Genomic DNA, 18,991 nt, shown 5'->3' with positions numbered 1-18,991 from the left:
GAGAGAACCACTGAAAAGTTCCCATTTATTCTTGATTTATTCGTTTATTCAACAAACCTTTTTTTTTTTTTTTTGAAGTATTCATTATAAGCCAGATACGATGCCAGTCACTTGGGATAAGATACAGTCTCTTTTGTCAAGTTTTTAGACTGGTGAGCATGGGGGGAGACACATGACAGAACAATTAGCATTGAATCTAAGTGATATGGTGAAGGTTACTTTGAGTGGAAGGGGCATGGCTACCAGGGAAGGCTTCCCAGAAGAGGTGACATCCGGGACAAGCAGGGTTTTAAAGGAAGACATTAGAGATCAGTTTTCTAGGAAGAGCAAAGTGAGGGTAGTCATTCCGGAAATGCAAGGGGTTCTTTTCGAGTCCAAGCAGAGAATATGATTCTTCTTTGCATCTTGTATTTCTGTGCTGAGACTTTCTATTTGTTCTTTTATTTCAAGCACGTTACAATGGCTCATGGAAGCATTTCTATGATAGCTGTTTTAAAATTCTCATCAGATAATTCCAAAATCTCAGTCATCTCAGTATTGGTGTCTGTTAATTATCTTTTCTCATTCAAGTTGAGATGTTTCTGGTTCTTGATATTACGAGTGATTTCAAATTGCTATCCTGGATGTTTTAGGTACGAGGTTACGAGACTCTAGATTTCATTTCCATCTCCTGTTTTGGCAGACCCCATTTGATCAACTGCCCTGCTGGGGTGCCTCCTCCTTCGCACCAGAGGGGGGGGGACGGAAGTCCAGGCCCCCCATTCAACTGTTTGTTCCTGCTGGGGTGGGTGCCCCAGAGTGGGAGTTCAGGCTCCCTGCTATCCCTCTGTTGATGCCACCCTGATGACGCAGCATCCTTTGAGTCATGAGGTCCCTCCCCTGCCTCACTTTACCTTTCAGAGTCTTCCTACTTTTGTGTTATATACACAATCCAGAGTTTTTTTTTTTTTAAAGGTTTTATTTATTTATTTGACAGACAGAGATCACAAGTAGGCAGAGAGGTAGAGAGAGAGAGAGAGGAGGAAGCAGGCTCCCCGATGAGCAGAGAGCCTGATGCGGGACTCGATCCTGGGACCTCGAGATCATGACCTGAGCCGAAGGCAGCGGCTTAACCCACTGAGCCACCCAGGCGCCCCGATCCAGAGTTTTTAGAAGTACTGAGCCCGAGGACTAGGAAGAGGTACATCTGCTTCATCTAGTCTGGAACCGTAATTTCATGCAAACAAACGTGAAGGCGGAGGGGCCCATCCCAGGCCACGAGGCTGGAGTGGTAGGCAGGTTCTAGAAAGCTGTCCTCAAAGCTCTCTCACACAGTTTGAAGTTATTGAGGACTTCAAGGAGCTTTTGGTTTTGAGAGTTACATCTATTGATAATCACTACATCAGAAATTAAATCAGGGGAATTTTTAATTACTCAGTAATTCATTTAAAAATGGTCATTTTCTCCTTATGTGAGTAGACAAACTAACCTACCCATTCATGAAAATTAATGATATTTTCAAAATAAAAACACTGAGTGAGAAGAGGGACGTTGTTTTACTCGTTAGCCCATCTCTTCAATATCTGACTCATAGAACACTCCTGACTCCCTTTGGGTTGGTGTTCAGTCTGTTGTCACGTTCTGTGCCACGTGGCCTCTGGAAAAGTATGGTGTCTACACTTCAGAGAGAAGAAAAGTAGAAAATGGAAAACCACATTTTTTAGCATTATTGAAAAAATAGTTTTGACCCCAAAGACCTCTTGGAAATGTCCCAAGGACCCCCAGGGGACCGTGGATCATACGTGGAGAGCTGGGGCTCTAGAATTATCCTTTGTCCGTTGCAGTGGCTGCTGAGCACAGAAGATGTGGCTCTTATGAATCAGGAACAGAACTTCCCATTTATTTCATCTTAATCAATTCAAATTTTAAAACCAAAGCAGGATGAGTTTTTTGTTATTGTTAAATATAATCTTCCTGTTTGGGTAGGAATACATTTCACTTTAACCCCTGAAGACAACATCTGCTTTGAGATGTGCTGTATGTATTAAACACACACCGGATTTTAAAGACCTGGGGGAATAAAAAGAAAAGAAGAACCGTCTCATTACCTTAATTACCTTAATTATTTTTAATTAATTAAAAAATGTTTTTTTACATGGGGCTTGTGTTGCTATGGTACTATTTTGAATCTATTGGTTTAAGTAAAATGTATTTTCAAGATTAACATCATTTGTGTGTTTGGGGGGTTTTTTTGCAATTGTTTGGAGGTTTTGTTTGTTTGTTTCACTTTTTAAAATGAACCTATTATTGGCGTAAAGGCACAGGACTAGCTCATATTGGGTTTCTGTCTAGAGGTGCTTCTCCAGCAGAATCTGGACGGTGAAGGCTTTGTAAGCCATGCGAAGTTTATTCTTTATTTTGAAGGTAATGTGGAGCCACTGAAAGGTCTCAAGTGAGGCTTCGACACCATCAGATTTGCACCGTAGAAAATTCACTCTGGCAGCAACGAGAAGTGTGGATTGAGGGCAAAAGCACCTGGGAGGTGATCACACTCCTGAAGATAAGGGATAGGGGGGCCTGAAAAAAAGTGGCTTCATTGGAGATATATTGGGGAGGTCAAATTAACTGGCATTGGTTCCTGGGTGTAATGATGACATATAGGAGAATGTCCTTATTCTTAGGAAATGCCGGCAGACATGTTGAAGGACGAAGGGTCCTATTATCCACAATCTACTTTTAAATCCTGTATATTCACATGGAAAACTCATACACATACACGCACTGCACATCTGTGAGCGCCTGGGGGGTGGAAAGGCGAGTAGCACGTTACTATTATTATGAAAAATATGCGTATATTGCGAGAGGAGGTGGGGAGGAAAAGCAAATGCGGTATAAAAGGTGAGTCGTGGTGACTCTCGACGAAGGGTTCTACTGAATAGGGGCTCGTTTTACTCTCCATTTCATCTTTCTGTCTGTTCGAAATTGTTCAAAATAAAAAGAAGGGGGAACATGAAAACGCGAAAACCCTTAACATGTTGATTGGATGTGGGAGAAAAGGGAAAGCGCAATCAAGAGTGATTTTCTCATTTCTTGCTTAACAAGGGAGTGGACGAGGCTGTCGTTCTTGAGATGGAAACGCAGGAGGAGAAATAGGACCGGGAGTGAGGATGAGTCCCGACTGGAAAGTGGGCACCTTGGGGACCCAGGGGGCAGTGTCCACCCTGAAGTTTCTGAGAGACAACTGTCTAGAGAGGCAGCCCCGCATGTTTTGGAGTCTAGACAGTAATTGGAAGTCCTGGAGAGCAGGCTAGTATCAAGGGTGTGCAGAGGGAATGAGAAGAGAACCTTGGGGAACATGGATGTTTAAGGGTCAGCAAAGGAGAAGGCTGTGGTAGACAGCCTACTTCCACGTGGTAGACACGCTCCTCAGGACTGGCTTCTCCTACGTGTACCAGTCTGTGTGACAAGGGCGGAGGTGAGGACGCATCACTGCAGATATCAGATTAAGAAAGACACAATGGCTTTGATCTTGGCCACACAGGCTCATTCTTCTGGGATCACTTGCTCTGGGGGGAGCCATCTGTCACGTCTTGAGCAGCACTGTGCAGAAGTCCACGTGGTCGAGAACCGAAACCTCCTGCCAATAGCCATGTGAGGCAGCTCGGAAGAGCTTGGAAGAAAATAGACACAAATGAACGGATGAAGGAATGAGTGAATGAATGAAGGCTGAGACCGTACGAGAAGTCCAGAGCTAGCGCAGCCCAGGTAAGCTCTTCCACCCGGCTGAACTGCTTTCCAACTCCCGACCCTTAAGAAGCTGTGTGAGATCATCAACGTTGGGTGAAGCCGCTCAATTTGGGGGGAACTTGCTGTGCAACAAGAGACAGCCAACTGATACTGATGTCTCAGTGGAAACTTAGATGGGTGGACAAAGAGAGCCGCGAACTTTGAGACTGGGGTAACAGGAAACCAGGGAAAGAGAATATTTCACAGAGGAAGGGCTGGTATACCGTGTCAAAACTCCACCAAGTGGAAGAAAAATGGGGTTTTCCACAAAGGGGTGGTTAGCAACCTTGACGAACGTAATCAGTAGGGTGTAGGAGGGCAGAAACCAGATGATAGTGGACTGCCGCCTAAGTAATAATAAAAGATGTAAATTTTCCATTGTCAAACTTAATTGGGGAAAAAACCCCTAGTGATAAGTATCATAATCCCTATTTCAGGGATGGGAAAGGCAAAGTCACCCTGCTACTACTGGGTCAAATCTGGCCCCCCTACACCAGTGGGTTATTAAAGAATTCTGTCTAACTATATTCATTACTCTTTCTGGGAAGAGTTCTGATAAATTCCATTTTGGTAACCTCATCCCATTGGCAGTGATGCTCTTGCATCCTTTATAATTTTGGTGTCCCAGATGGCTGCCCTGCGGGAATAGATGTCCCTTCGTCTAGTTCTGCCTAATTCAGCCTCCCTGCCTTAGGTAAGCCCTTGGGAAAATAAATGACAAATTAAAGTGAGTGAAAAGCCATTTTCCCATTCATTCCATAGCTACTTTTTGAGCTCTTGGAAAGAGCCTCAGCCACTGGGCCAGGCTTCTGAGACATGGTGGGCTACCAATGAGATGTTTTACAATATGAAGTCAGCATTCCAAGAGCCAAAGAACGTCGGCCTTCTCTTCCCAAAGAGGGGGCCCCAGGCCAAGGTTGAAGAAAGCACTGCATCAAGAAATGAAGCAATCAGGTAATCACTCCATGGTGATTAATACTGATAACTCCAGGGTGTCATACATGGAGCTAGAGATCTGTAGTTATTTCTAGCTTTCGCTCTGCTCTAAAATTTTTGACCTTCACTCAATCAGTTTGCTTTCCTGTGACCCACACCGCCTCCCCACTGACAGGTTTCCTGCGAAAGGCTTGCCCTGTGAGAAGAACCAACCTGGGACCTGCTAGAACTTTATTAAGTGACCATGTGACCTCGTGGTTGGTCTCCCTAGCTTGGGACTCAGTCCTTCCCTGGGAGTCCAGCTCTGGCGTTATCTATGTGATCTTGAGTGGTTTACATTTTTAACCTGTATCATTTCAGGTTCCTCACCTAGAGAAAAAAAATAAGGATCATATTTACCTCATATCATCACCGGAAGTAGAGCAGGGAGGAAAAAAATGTATATAAAAATATGCCTGCCAAACTTCTTCATTCTAGGGTGGTGCAGGGTTCGCCTCAGAGGTACTTGGCTCATTTGTTGAGGAAAATGCTTCAGGAGACTTGAGTGGTTAAGAAAAGCAGCTGAGCACCCTCCTATTCACGCATTTCAGTTTCTTCTCTGACCCCAGATTGAGAATAGCCCAGAACGGAGACATTTGTTCAGAGAGCTCAGTGTCTTTGTGTAACAAAGTAACAGGAAACCGCTGTTTCCAGGGAGAGATGGGGAACAGTAGAGAGGTGGAAGACAAGGTATCTTGGGAGGGAAAAATGGCCGTGGGCAGGGCTCTGGACAGCTGGACAGCCTGGAGGGCATGAGGTGGAGGAGATGGGGAGCCCAAGTGTGGTGGCTTTCAGCTGTTTGCCTTCAGTGCTGCTACAGGCACCCTATCTCGCCTCTGACCTCCAGTAAGTCTTCCACACAAAATGGCCCCCTGTTCTTAGGGTTTCCGGGATCAAAGGAAGGAAGGAAGACGTCCAGCTTGCTATGAGTAAGAGTGATGGGTCAAGAGAATGACATTGTCAGGAGGAAGATGCAAGAGGTTGAATTTAGCCAGAATAGGAATTCAAAAGAAACATCATCATGAAAATGTCAGCCTTGGGTACCTGGGTGATTCAGTTTGTTAAGTGTCTGCCTTCAGCTCAGGTCTTGATCCCACAGTCTTGGGATTGAGTCTTACATCGGGGTCCCTGCTAATCTGGGAGTCAGCTTCTCCCTTTCCCTCTACACCTCCCCCCTGCTTGTGCTCGCTCGCTCGCTCTCTCATGCACTTTCTCACGTGAATAAATAAATAGATAATATTTTTTAAAATTATTAAAAAGAAAATGTCAGCTCATCCCCTAAGAATCTTAGAAAGTCTTGGGGGAGAACACAGACATCCCACAAAATCTGGTATGGGGACTGGACCTATTTCAAAAACACATGATTAGGGCACCTGGGTGGCTCAGTGGGTGAAAGCCTCTGCCTTCAGCTCAGGTGGTGATCCCAGGGTCCTGGGACTGAGCCCAGGATCTCTGCTCAGCGGGGAGCCTTCTTCCCACACCCTCCACCTCACCTATTTGTGATCTCTCTCTGTCAAGTAGATAAATAAATTTTTTTTTTAATTACAAAAATACATGATCCGGGAAGGCTGATAAAAAAATCAGGTTACATAAGGATTAGATGAGAGACGGTACAGAAAGCATAATTAGCTCAGGGCCAGCCTGTGATAAGCATGGAATTACAGATAGCCTCTTACTATGATTTAGTGCGCAATTTCCTTTTTTCTTCACCTTGTTGAGCTTCAAGGCCTCACAATCTCCTTGAAAAAGATGATCTAGTCATTCATTCATTCTACAAACATTTATCAAATTCCTTGATACACTTACCTATATATCAGGTAAGTTAAATAATCTCAGGCAGTGTTGGTCATCAGAGCTAATGTCACTCAGGGCTCAGGATGGGCCACGAACTGTGCTCCGTGCCTTACCTGGCTCACCTGGTGTGTTTCATACAATCCTCACAACACTCCTGGGGACAAACAGTTGTATTCTCACTTTATAAATGACCAGACCGAGGCACAGTAAAGTTAAATGACGAGCTCAGATGGCGGCCAGTGGGGGAACCAGCATTTGAACCCAGACAGTGGGATTTCAGTGGACTCTTTTTATTATTATTATTATTATTATTATTATTATTATTAAGATTTTATTTGTCCATCTGAGAGAGAAAGAGAGTACAAGTAGGAGGGAGGAGCAGAGGGAGAGGGTGAAGCAGACTCCCTGCTGATCAAGGAGCCCGCTGCTGGGCTCGAACCCAGGATCCCAAGATCATGAGCTGAGACGAAGGCAGAGGCTTATAACTGACTGAGCCACGTGGGCACTCCATTCAGTGGACTCTTTCAAGCTTTTTGCTATTTTTGAATGCAACTACTTGTGTGTGAGTTATGCCCTGCAGGCGGTGAGGTATCATCAGGGAAGTGTCCTGGGGAGGTAAACCTACAAACAGGGGCAGGACTGTCTTGCTTCCTTCCTTCTCATCCCTCCCATTCCCTTTCTAGCTCTGAGCTTTCAACAGGGGGATGACATCAGAATCCCACAACTTCCGTGTGTTCAGAGCTGCTCATCAGCTGGTTCTGAGTTCTCCCATTCAGCCTGTGCCCACCAATAGCCAGGGGAAGGAGGAAAAAGAAAGAAGGAAAAGACCCATTAAAGCAACCAATGGACAATTAGAAGCTGGCTATTTTGCCATAATGCAACATATCAGCAATAAATCAATCAATCATTTGGGGGGTGGGGAATGACTTTCCTATAATCAGCTATTAAAGTCTTGTACCACTAATTAGTCTATTAATTAGAACTGTTCTCATCCTTCCACATGTTATCAGCCTGCCAAGGCAAAGAAAACTCAGCCCCACGGGCAGGAGATAAGAGAAGTAAGAAAGACGGAAGTAGCTGATTCAAACAGCTGGGCATGTGTGTGTTTCAAAAGCACAGCTCTTAGTGCCCGGGGCAAATCCACCTGCTAGTAGGGAAGGAACGTTTATCAAAAACCAAAGGGCTGTTGTCTTTGTTGAGCAGAAAAGGAAGAAAAGATTTAATCTTTAAAGAGAAAAACCACCATAACCACACAGGGGGATCTGTAAAGGGCAGTTCCAGTGGGTGTCCCCCAGGGTACTGGACACAGTGAGAAGCACACATGTTTCGTGCAAAGGCAGCGCTGTGAGAAGACTCAGGAACACAGCCCTCCACGCACTGATGCTAAAGCAAGCTCATCTCGGGGAACCGGCCCATACTGAGTTCCTACTATGTGCCAGGCACACCTCTGTGTTTTACATTGGCAACAGCTTGTTGGATGACTTCTCCGACATTCTTAGGGCGCCCTAGAGTTATTTCTGGGAGTTCTCAAAAAAGAGCCCCATAGGAACCCTCACAGCCGTGGTCATCAAACCATGGTGGCTGGACTCTTCCTCTCCTGTTCTGACTCTCAGTGGTTCATGCCCCCTGCCCACCGAGAGCTTGAAAAGGCCTCTCATCACTGAGGCTGACTCAAAGGGCCCAGAAACTCACAAGTCATTCTCGCTCGAACAGTTCAAAGAGCCTCTGGGTTCCACTGCTCTCTCTATGTCCCCAGGAGGGGCACAGCAGGGAGGACTGTGGCCTTCAGACTCCCTCCTTCTCTTTTCCAGCACCTCTGCTCCCCTCCATCCTCCCCTAGTTAGTGAACTGACATACCCATGCACTCAAATGAAAACTAGCAGACACGGAGGGGTGTGAGGGAGGCAGGTGTCTCCACCATCAACAGCCCACCAGCAGCTGTTAGGTTATCTTGTTTAATCCTCAGAACAACCGTGTGACAGGCTATCATCAATCCCATTTTGCAGAATGGGGGACCCGTGGCTCAGAGCGGTGAAATCATTTGGCCAGTCTTCTGCAGGCAGTGACAAAGCACTTAGCAAGGTAAATATTTGCTGACAGACGGAATCGGAAACATGAAGGCAATGGAAGTTCTCCAGTTTGGGGGGACCTCAGAGCTCTCAGGGGTCCAACTATGTGGAAAAAGGGGGCGGTCAAGGGAGATAACTGCCAAAGTGGCAGAGGAGTCAGAGATAGGGAGTATAGGGTCAGCCTCAAGGTCATTTTCTCCCTGCCCTACTCCTTCCTGCCCTAATACCTGTTGTTACTGATTTTACTTTCTAGCAACAACACACCACTCCTCCCTCCCAAAGAAACCCCTTCAGAAATGGTAAGCGGTTACATTTTCCAGCTGCATGATCCTCAGGATGTCAATATGAATGGGTCCCCACTCTGCTTTCTACTTCGGGGATGGGAGGGAGGGGTGGTGGTGATGTATGTTTGGGGAAAGCCTGGGCTTGGGAATCAGCAACCAGTCCCTGCTCCCTGACAACTAACTGGGTGACCTCAGGCAAACTGCTTTGCATTAGCTACCTTCAGTTTCTTCATACGCAAAATGGGAAATGTCAGCTGCCTACCACAAGTGTTATTGTGAGGATCGAGTGAAGTAACGCACAATTACAAAATACTTCCACAGATATCTCTGGCAACCTTCGGATTCTCAAACCTGAGTATGATTATCCCTATTTTTCAGTTGAGGAACTCAAAAGACTCAGAGAGATTGAAATTCACTAAGAACAGTGAGCAGTGCAATTACTCAAAAGCAGGCTGGGGTGCCTGGGTGGCTCAGTGGGTTAAGCCTCTGCCTTCAGCTCAGGTCCTGATCCCAGGGTACTGGGATCGAGGCCCACATCGGGCTCTCTGCTCAGCAGGGAGCCTGCCTCCACCTCTCTCTCTGCCTGCCTCTCTGCCTACTTGTGATCTCTGTCTGTCAAATAAATAAATAAAATCTTGAAACAAAAAAACAAAAACAAAAACAAAAACAGGCTGCCTGGCCCTACCACACCTGACTTTCAGATCAAGCAACACCACCACGCTCTGGGGTACGTGTCATGTTCAAAGCCTTTGTTCATTCAGTAAATATTGGTTGCATTTCTACCTGGCACCAGGGATCGAGGGCGCTTTGCAGAGCTCCCCTTGTGGTGGAGAAAGCAGACATCTTATATGTAAGGGACAATACTGTGTGATGAACGTTAGAACGCCCTAGAACAGGGGAACGAGAGGAGACCATAAGGCAATCTTTAGAGGAGGGCATAGCTTCATAAAACATCGTGGAAGGGCGTTCTCAGCTCAAGATGGGAAAGGGCATGGTGTTTAGGATGACTAAAGCATAAAGGGTAAGAGGAAAGTGACAAGAGAGGAGGCTGGAGGGACAGTTGAGCTGTTTAGAGAGGCCTGGCAAGTGAGTAAAAGAGTTTGAACCTCATCTTTGGTGCAATGTGGAGCTACCCTAAAGGTTTTTTTGTTTGGTTTTGGGTTGTTTGTTTGTTACCTAAGATTTTTAGCAGGGAAATGATTGAGATCAGTGGAAGATTTTTCTGGCTGGGATGTGAAGAGACTGGATCTGATCCTGGCAAGACTGGAGGCAGATAGAGCATGTACATGGAGAAAAATGCAGAAATTCAGGCAAGAAATAATGGTGAGCTGAGCTCCAGATGGGGTCATGGGGCTGAAGACAAGGACAACCTTTGAAATAGATTTAGGAAGTAAAACCAAGAAGTGGCGATTGATGGGGAATGTGCGTAGAGAGAGGCAGTGAGAGGGAAGGGTCAGGGACGACATTAGCTTGAGCAACTACTGGGTGATGGTTTTCCTTATTGGATAAGGGGATTCTGGGGATAGAATGTCTGCTTTCTAGCTATGAAATTGTATCCCAGCTTCCCCAGACACCTCTAAATTATGGCCATCTTGCCCAGAGGAGGAGGAATGGATGAAAAGATCCTGCTACCTTGAGAATTCCATCTGCCAGGTACCGAGTATGCACATGGTGGCTATACGTTGTTGGTACAGGGTGGGAGAGGAAGGGAGGCTTTGAGTTCCTTTGGAGCAAAGAGATTCATCTCCTGGCTTCCTGTGAGTCTTCTGTTCCCTTAACCAACTTCCTTTTCTTTGGTTTTGAAGTGCTGTTCGTCAAGGGCATTCCGTATAAAGTCCATTAGTAGTTGCCAAGGGGGGGAAACTGATTTAAAAGAGTATTATCTGGAAGGACCAAGAAGACAACCAACCCCAAAATAATTACAGTTCCATGTGTATAGTGTTAATAGCCATAAGTGGCATAAAGTACATGCCTCCCGAGGTCGCAGATGGCACTGCTGAATGGGAAAATCAGAAGGAAGAGGCCTCAGGGTGAGTCTTACCAGAAAAGATGGAATTTCTACAGGAAGAAACGTGAGCTTGGGGTACAAAGGAGATATTCTGAAGGAAGGAACACTATGATAGAGATGGTAGTGGGTACAAGTAATCACAAGCTCAGCCTCCTGCTGTATTAGGGTATCTGCAGACCCAGTTCTTAAACTGGGGTCCATGGCGCTCTGAGAAGTCTGAGAACGCCCTGACTGTGCGAAACTGTGTTTATGTAGGCATGCGGACTTTACCGGAGAGCCGGCCCACAGCTCTTCTCCAATCCTCAGAAGGGTCTGGATCTGAGAAAAGGTAAGCAAATAGCACTTCAATTCCCTTGAGTTAGAATTTACAGGTGGCTGGAGGCGCGCTTGCACACCTGTGGGGTGTTTGCGTGTGTGTGTGCGTGTGTGTGAAAAGCTCCCATTGGGAATTGACCCGTGCATACCTGGGATCTTTCTGGATAGGCCCAAGGAGGCCTTGGAATGCTAACCTCATGCGCTTCCTGCCCTTTGCCCACCGCTGGCCCCCCACCCCCTCTCCACCAGAGTGGACGCCACCCGTGCCACAGTCCCCACTGCCCTGGCAGGAATAAAGAAGGCAAGGTTAGAGGAGCAGGGGGGGGGGGCGGAAATCCGGGAATCAAGCAAGAACTCTGATGCGCCTAGGGAGACGGGTTTGGAGGGGAGCCGTTCTGCCCCACATCTGGAGTCGGTCAGTCGGCCCGTCAGGTCCGCCGCCCCACAGTAAGGCTTCGGTCAAATTCTGGGAATTTCCCACTCGGTCGGCAGGGCTGCGGCAGATTTTCCCGGACGCGAGCGTGCCGTGCCCCCCGCGGCCGCTGGGTGGCGCGGCGCAGGGCACCGAGCGTGGGAAGCGCGGGCGCGCGGGCGGGCTGAGCTCACACTCCTGGGAAGCCGCGGCGGCGGAGCCGGGGTCCGCAGCGGCTGCGCATCGCGCGCCTCTCGCTGGGCGCTTGGGGGCTGCAAGGTGGGCTGCGCGGTCCCCCGGGAGGGAGGAGGCTGCCGGAGGTGAGAGCTGGGCCCTAGCAGGGTGTCGGGCGTAAGAGGTGGGGGGGCACCGCAGGCCGGGCCTGCGTACATTCCCCGAGGGCCCCGGGGCGGGCGCCGGGGGCGAGGCCGGGGCCCCTTGGCTCCCGCCCCTCCCGCGCTGCGGTGCGGCCTCCGGATGCCGCTGCCGGGGCCGCGTGTGCGGGAGTGGATCGTGGCCGGGAGCAGCCCCGGGCTCTGAGGCCAGGGCTAGCCGGGCGGGGGAGGTGGCGGAGCAGCCCCCGGGCCCCGGCGCGGCAGCCCGTGCCCACTCCCACCTTGCGTTTCTCGGCTCCGCAGTGGGCGTGGTGCCCCTTTGCTGCAGAGGGGGCGCCCGGAGTTGAGGAAGGCGGTGGGGGAGGGAGAGCGCAGAGACAGGTGGTTGAGGGGGCGAGGGCTGGTGCGCTGAGGCTCGTGATATTAATGCGTATTTCTTTCTCCCCCCTTCCTCAGGGGGCGCGGAGGTGCGTGTGGAGGAGGTGGCGGGAAGGCCAGAGGCATAGCTCGGGAGCGGGCAGGCTGCCGGAGACGCCACTGGGCTCTCTCTCTCTAATCAGCCCCCCCCCCCCCAAAAAATTGATAAAGTGGTTGGGGTGGTGAGGGTGGAGGAGTTTGATGAAGACCTGGCCCAGACCTGCCCCAAACTGCCCCTAGCCGGCCGCCTGGCTCCCGCGTGCATATCCGGAGCCGCGTACTCTGAGCACTCTGCAGAGTCTGGGGGGCCGGGGCCGGAGCGGGGGTGGTCTGTGAGAAAGCCTGCGGTTAAAGAAGCTTCAGCAACAGAGTCAGCCCTAGAGATAGGGGTTGGGGGGTTGGGGTTGGAGGTGAGGGGGAGTCTCCAGGCGTATAGCTCAAGTTCGTAGGTGGTAGGAAGTGGGGTCTGTGGGGAAATAGGGTAATGTCCTTAGGACCTTGTCTTTCTAGCTTTGTTTAGAGCTGTCGACCAAAATTGGGGATTTGGCATTTGCCAAATGTGCTTATTTCTTTTTTCTTTCCCTTTCGGTTTGTTTTGTTTTTTCTTTTTTTTTTTTCTTCTTTTTCTTTTCTTTTTTTTTTTTTTTTTTTTTTTAGAGGAACTGCAAATGACAGAGCAGAGGGACGGCTGGCCCAGCCAATCCTGGAGCCGCTGCAGCACTTGTTCCCCAAACAAACATGTTCTGGTGCAAGGACAGAGAGGAGGGGGCTGCTGGCTCCCAGGTCCTCCCGGGACCCTGGCCCCCTTGCTGCTTCGCACTGGAAGGGCAGCCTGGCTTAGGCTGCCGGGACAGAGGCTGCTGGTGGGCTGGGGCATGATGGCTGCAGCCCCTCCCTGCTGCCCCGCCTGGGAAGAAGAATGCAGAGCCAGGCAAGTCTCTCTGTGTGTCCTCTGGGGTGAAAGGAGCAGGTGTAGACAGGCTGGGGCAGCAGGGCCTGGTGCTGCTTTGGCATTGGTGGTGAAAGGCCTGTACCTCCAGCCCCTTGGGTTTGCTTGCACCCCTGGCCCGTCCCTGGCACTCACCCCTGCATCCATGTGCTTATTGGTGCTACCATGTTATATAACGCTTATATAATCTCCCAGGGCGAGCGCTGTGTCTCCGCTCCCAGGTCACGCCGACACTGTGTCCCTGTGGGAGGCAGGATCTGTGGAAGCTTGCGGGTGGACCTTCTCCCCCATACTCAGCCTGGCTCTTCTGCCTGATCCCAGGTCCCGGAGGGCAAATGGGAGATCAGGGGCCCATCCATACCAGCAGTTTGGGGCGAAGAAAGAGGAGGTGATTGGGCGGCTTCCTCGCCGTCTTGCTTCACGAGGCCCCCCTTGCCCAGTGAACCGTCTGGTGGAGTGGTTGCCATCCTTGAGTTTTGAGGCCTGCGTTTCATCTTGGGGGTCCCCTGGCATGGCGGATGGGTGTGGTGATATGGACCCCAGATGTCGCAGTGAAAGAATACATGGTATGTAGGGTTGGAGGGAGAGGGGCAGAAATTAACTCTGCTTTGCGGTTTTGAGCAGAAGTGACTAGAAGGATGGTCGAGTGGCATTAGGAGGAATTTGGAGCAGGCCTCGGAGCTCAGGGATGGTCAGGGAAGGGTGTACAGGGAAGTGGATCAGACAGCAAAGATAAACATGGTGTTCTTTTACTGTACTCTCCACTGGGCTGTCCCTGGTTACCAGGGCAACAGAAGCAGTGATGAAAATCATGCCTTTCGTTCAGTGGAAAAATCTGGCTCCTCCTCCCGCCTCTTCCTTCTCTAATCGCCTGCGACCCATTGGGAGGTTGATGGCTCCAGGGATCAGAGACCCCAGTGTATCCCCATCAGGGCCCCTGTTCCCCATTTTTTTTAAACCATCTTGCGCCTTTCTGCATCTCTTATCTCCCCCCGGAGCTCGGCATTTGCGCAGGAGTTGGATGGATGGAGGGGGAAGGGCAGGGACGTCATTGCAGGGCAGGGCGAGCAGAGCGTGGGCAGAGACGTGGATGCAGGAATGACTGGCGCACGAGAAGGGTCAGGCATTGATCGGCTAGATGGCGCTTGTTTCTGGGGTGGTGGGACCTGGGGGTGGAAAGGGTGGGTGAGGGCCTGCAGAGTCTGGCAGCATAGTCCGAGAGTAGGGATTAGGAAGACCTCGAGGTTTCTTTTGTGGTTCAGGCTCCCGATGAAATCTGGGGTTCATTCATTCGTAGAGACTACATACCTCCCATGTTAAGTAAGGTTCTCGGAGCTGGGAAGACAGGACTGGGCCTTGACCTTGAAGAGGTTGTGGTAGATGGGAGGAAGGTAGGGATATATGGGAAGATCAGCCTGGCTTTATTACAAGCCTGGAATCTGGCGCCCCAGGCAGGAGACTGGCCGTATTCCAGACTGGAGGTGCTAGATTAGGGTAGAGCTTATCAGAATGCAGAGGAAGAGTAGTTCAGAGAGCCACTTTGGCTTATGGATAGGACATGGGGAGGATAAGGGGTATGATACTGGGTCTTAGTGATTGATGGAAGAATCAGGATTCAGACTATTTGAGGGGCATCGTGTTTGATTGGATTTCAGACGTACTGCCTTCAAGACCATGGCAAGGTGTCCAGGTAGAAATGTTCGTGGTCAGAGTTTGCAGGGGAAGTCAATCCTGGGACAAGACTTGTAGGAAATTTTTTTACAAGGTCTTGAACGCGCTAGGTTGTTAAGAACGTATACTGAGAGAGAGAGAGCCCAGGGTGCAGGGCATCGGCCTAGATCGGGTGAGGCTGTATGTCTTGTACTTGTTTTTGATCCCAGCACCCGCCCAGACTGCTGGACCCGTTTCTGCTACTGAACACGCACGTCCGCTACCAAACCACACCCCTTTTTGAAGTTCAGGTTTCTGTTTAAGTTTCCTTCTCCCTGGTAACTATGTCCAGGAGGACATGTCCTGGAAAGATAGATACAGACACTTACTTCTCCAAGCTTTCTCCTTGCCCTTTGGTTTACCATTCACTTAGAGATTCCTAAGAGGCCCCAAGACATACCTGCTAGAGAGGTGAGCCATAGGTCCTTAGCCTGACGCCAGGATGGCTGTTTTTTCTGGTTCCATCCCAGTCGTCACTCTAGAGGAGAAGAGTACTGCACAGAATGTCCGGAGCCTTTTGCAAGCAGTATGATCTTTGGCGAGGCACTCCCTTTTCTAGGGAAAAGGGCCTTGTCTAAGAGGTCTGGTTTCTTCCATCTCTAAAGCCTTCAGATTTGATATCCAAAGATTTTTTTTTTTTAAGATTTTATTTATTTCTTTGACAGAGATCACAAGTAGGCAGAGAGGCAGCAGAGAGAGAGGAGGAAGCAGGCTCCCTGCTGAGCAGAGAGCCTGATGCGGGGCTCGATCCCAGTACCCTGGGATCATGACCTGAGCCGAAGGCAGCGGCTTAACCCACTGAGCCACCCAGGCACCCGACATCCAAAGATTTATTCACCTTCGTCTGGGTTTCTGGTGCGGGCCGCGCTTTTTAAACAAACCACCCAGATTTCTTCGATACTTTGTGGGAAGGAGAAACAGGGTAGAGGTTTGGTCTCCAGAGAAGGCCCCTGTCTCCAGACTGAGTGGGAGCCCATCAGAGGGAGTATGGTTCCTATTCCTCTTGGGAGTGTGGAAACGCTGGAAGAGTAGATTTTTCCAGTGACCAGGGGTTGGCAAACCACAACCCATAGGTCAGATGCCTGCTTTTGTAAGTAAAGTTTTATTGGAACCCAGACTGTGGCTGCTTTCCTGCCGCATTGGTGTAGCTGTGTAACTGTAACCAAGACCCTCGTCTATAAGCCTGAGATACTTACTGTCCTGCCTTTTAAGAAAAAGTGTGCTGTAGGCCAGCAACTGCTTAGATCTCTGCTGGGGATGCTTACTGTAGCCATTTCAGATCCCTAAGGTTCTTGAAGTTTCTGCATTGGGCCTTCCTTTGCTAACCCATGATTGCATGATGGGGCAGCTGAGATAGGAGAGTGCTGGAGTCAGCCCAGAGAGAACTGTCCTGTGTCTGGGAGATCCCTTTCATTTTCAGCCCTTTCCCAGAGCCTGGAGGTGCACCTCTCCACCCCATGTCTTAGAGCCTGGTGATCTGGATTCCTCTGCAGGGATGGGTCATGCCCTCACTGTGACCGCCTGTGCTCCCTCTCATCTCATTCTGCTTTCCCAGGCTGTGCAGAGCAGAATGGACAAACTCAAACCCCACAAGGAGAAGGAGAGGCTGGTTGGTCTTACCAAGTCCTGCCATGTATTTCCCTTGCTATCTTTGCTTTGTCATGTCCAGCCTCACTGCCCCCTTTCAGTGCCAGGGCTCACGGCAATGCATTTGCCTAGAACTTACCACCAAGCCTCGCTTGTCCGCCCGAACCTGGCACTCATCCACTCCGATGGAGCAAGGCTCTCCAGCTTGGAGCTTGTGGGGCGTGTGTCTGTGTTGGCTTGCATCTGGAACCCGGAGTCAGGATTCTTGTGGCCAAGTTTATGGTCTCCTCTTGTGTCCAGGCTTTCACCCTTTGGACCTGGTCCTCATACCGGAGTCACCGTGAAGACTCCTGAATAGGAACAGTAGAAGCCACCCCCCTCCCTCCCACAGGATAGTTTTGTGTCACGGCTGGTCAGGGCTGGGATAGGAAGTGAGGCACTTTGGTGGCAGGAGGAAACCATGTTCAAGGCACGGCGCGGGCCGGGCGGGGGTGACTGAGGTTTATTCCCGTTGCTGCTGGAAGGGAGGAGGCTGGCACTGGGAGGAGGGAGCAGACAACCCAGAATAGCAAAGGAGGGAAGCTGAGCATACTCAGAGCTGCTTTTAGCTGGTAAGGGTGAGCCTGGCTCTAGGAGTCTTGCTTCACACCTCCCTCCACACGTTTTCCCCAGAGCCTGGCTCTCTGACTGTTCTTATTGCCCCCCAAAAAAGAAAAAAGAAAGGGGTCTTCCTCAAAAGTCCTCTAAATACCTTTCATTTGTAGAACTTAGGGTGACCTCATCCTACCTGGGCTTGACCCGATGTTGACACAAGAGCACTGACTTGGGGAAATATTTGTTTACCGGGTATTTATTAAGGGTGTGTTACACATAGGGCACTGGGTGAAGTTCAGAGGCTGCGGAGGGAAACACAGGATTCTCCATCTGGCCAGGAAGGTGAGTGGACGGTTGAACCCATTATCCTGTGATCCGCACTAGAACCCAAGCTTCCCGAGAGCAGGTCTGGGTCTGTCCTGTCCGTTACTGTAAGCACAGTGCAGGATATTGTCCTGGGCATGTCGTTTAACTCGTTGACCCTTCTGGATCTGGTGCATCCTGGAAGTGTGCCAAAGTGATCTGAGTCTCGGAGGAAGTGGAGGAAGAGGGGAGCTCAGGGCAACAAATGTGGCCAATTTCAGGGAAGATAGGATGTCCCTGGGCATCCTGGTGATGTGAGGGAAAGAGTGTATAAAAGAGGTAATGCCCCTTGGGCATGAGGATCCTTTGGCATCAGGGGACCATGAGATAGGAGAAGGACCACGGCATGAGGAGGTGGGTCAGTGGCAGCCCACTGCAGAGGAAACGGAGGGCTGGCGGAGTTGGGCAGGAGAAGCAGCGGGTGGCAGGAAGGTAAGACAGGGCAGGGAGAGTAGGAACCAGCAGGAGAGAAAGCACAGTGGATTCTCCAGACCCAGGGTGAAGCCAGAGCTGAAGCAGGTGAGCCCCAGAGGAAGACGAGGGCAGTGACTGAGAAGACAGGTGTCAGAGGTGCTCTGTGGTCTCAGAAACGACCATGTGCAGGCACGGCCCCCACAATAGCACATTTCCCTGCAGGGAGGGCGGGCAGATAGGAGGAAATGAGCAGCTGTCTGAGATCACGGTTACTCTTCAATGTTCTTACTATGGAAATGTTCCTATGTGTGCGAAGATGGAGTTAGTAGAATAAGATTCCATGTTCTTATCACAGCTTCAGCACGTAATCCGCACGTGGGCCCTCTCCTGTCATCTGCACCGCGCCCACCTGTTCTTTACTCCTCTCTGTATTTTGTTGCCGTGAGCCCCAGATATCCTATTTCATCCATAAGTTCTCCACTATGGATCTCTTAAAGCATAACCCCATCGTTGGATCATTTCGAAATCTCTCCAGTCACCCACCCGGCCAGTGTTTACATTTCTCTGCTGGTCTCCATTTTTAAATTTTGTTTGAAATCTGGTTCCAAACCAGATTTAATTTTGTTTGAAATCTGGTTCCAAACAAGATCCACACATCCCCTTGAGTTGATGATTAATATCACATTGTCTGTGAATAAAGATTATGAACATGCTTAAAAGAGTTTGTTTTGCAGTTCTACCTTTTAGATTGACTTCGCTGCCTCCGCTCCGTCTCCCTTCAGCTGCCATCAGTAGCTTTCCCGAGTTCTGTTGAGCCATTTTTATGATTCCTGAGTGTACTTCATTATTGCTCCTGTCTTTGTGGTTTAATAGAACTGGTCAATTATTTTTGGAGAGCCTGCTCTGCGCTGGGCGCTCTGTCGGGCGCTGCGCACGCAGCCGTGAGAAGTCATGCAGCTGCCCTGCTCCCTGTGGAGCTCACAGGCTAACCACGTGACAG

The 18,991-nt window shown here is 49.7% G+C and overlaps 1 long non-coding RNA gene across 1 annotated transcript in view; it reads left to right on the top strand.

The window, feature by feature from the left end:
* Positions 1 to 11,791: 11,791 nt before the first annotated feature.
* The window catches only part of LOC309850288, a 64,266-nt gene continuing 57,066 nt past the window's right edge, over positions 11,792 to 18,991 (top strand). Inside the window, exons 1-3 of the long non-coding RNA XR_014304166.1 lie at positions 11,792 to 11,942; positions 13,032 to 13,305; positions 13,645 to 13,889. This is a non-coding gene — a long non-coding RNA (uncharacterized lncRNA). The remainder of the gene's footprint in view (positions 11,943 to 13,031; positions 13,306 to 13,644; positions 13,890 to 18,991) is intronic.

The sequence above is a fragment of the Mustela nivalis genome (genome assembly GCF_964662115.1).
Source record: "Mustela nivalis genome assembly, chromosome: 16".
NCBI lineage: Eukaryota > Metazoa > Chordata > Mammalia > Carnivora > Mustelidae > Mustela > Mustela nivalis.
This window is presented reverse-complemented; position numbering and strand designations above follow the sequence as displayed.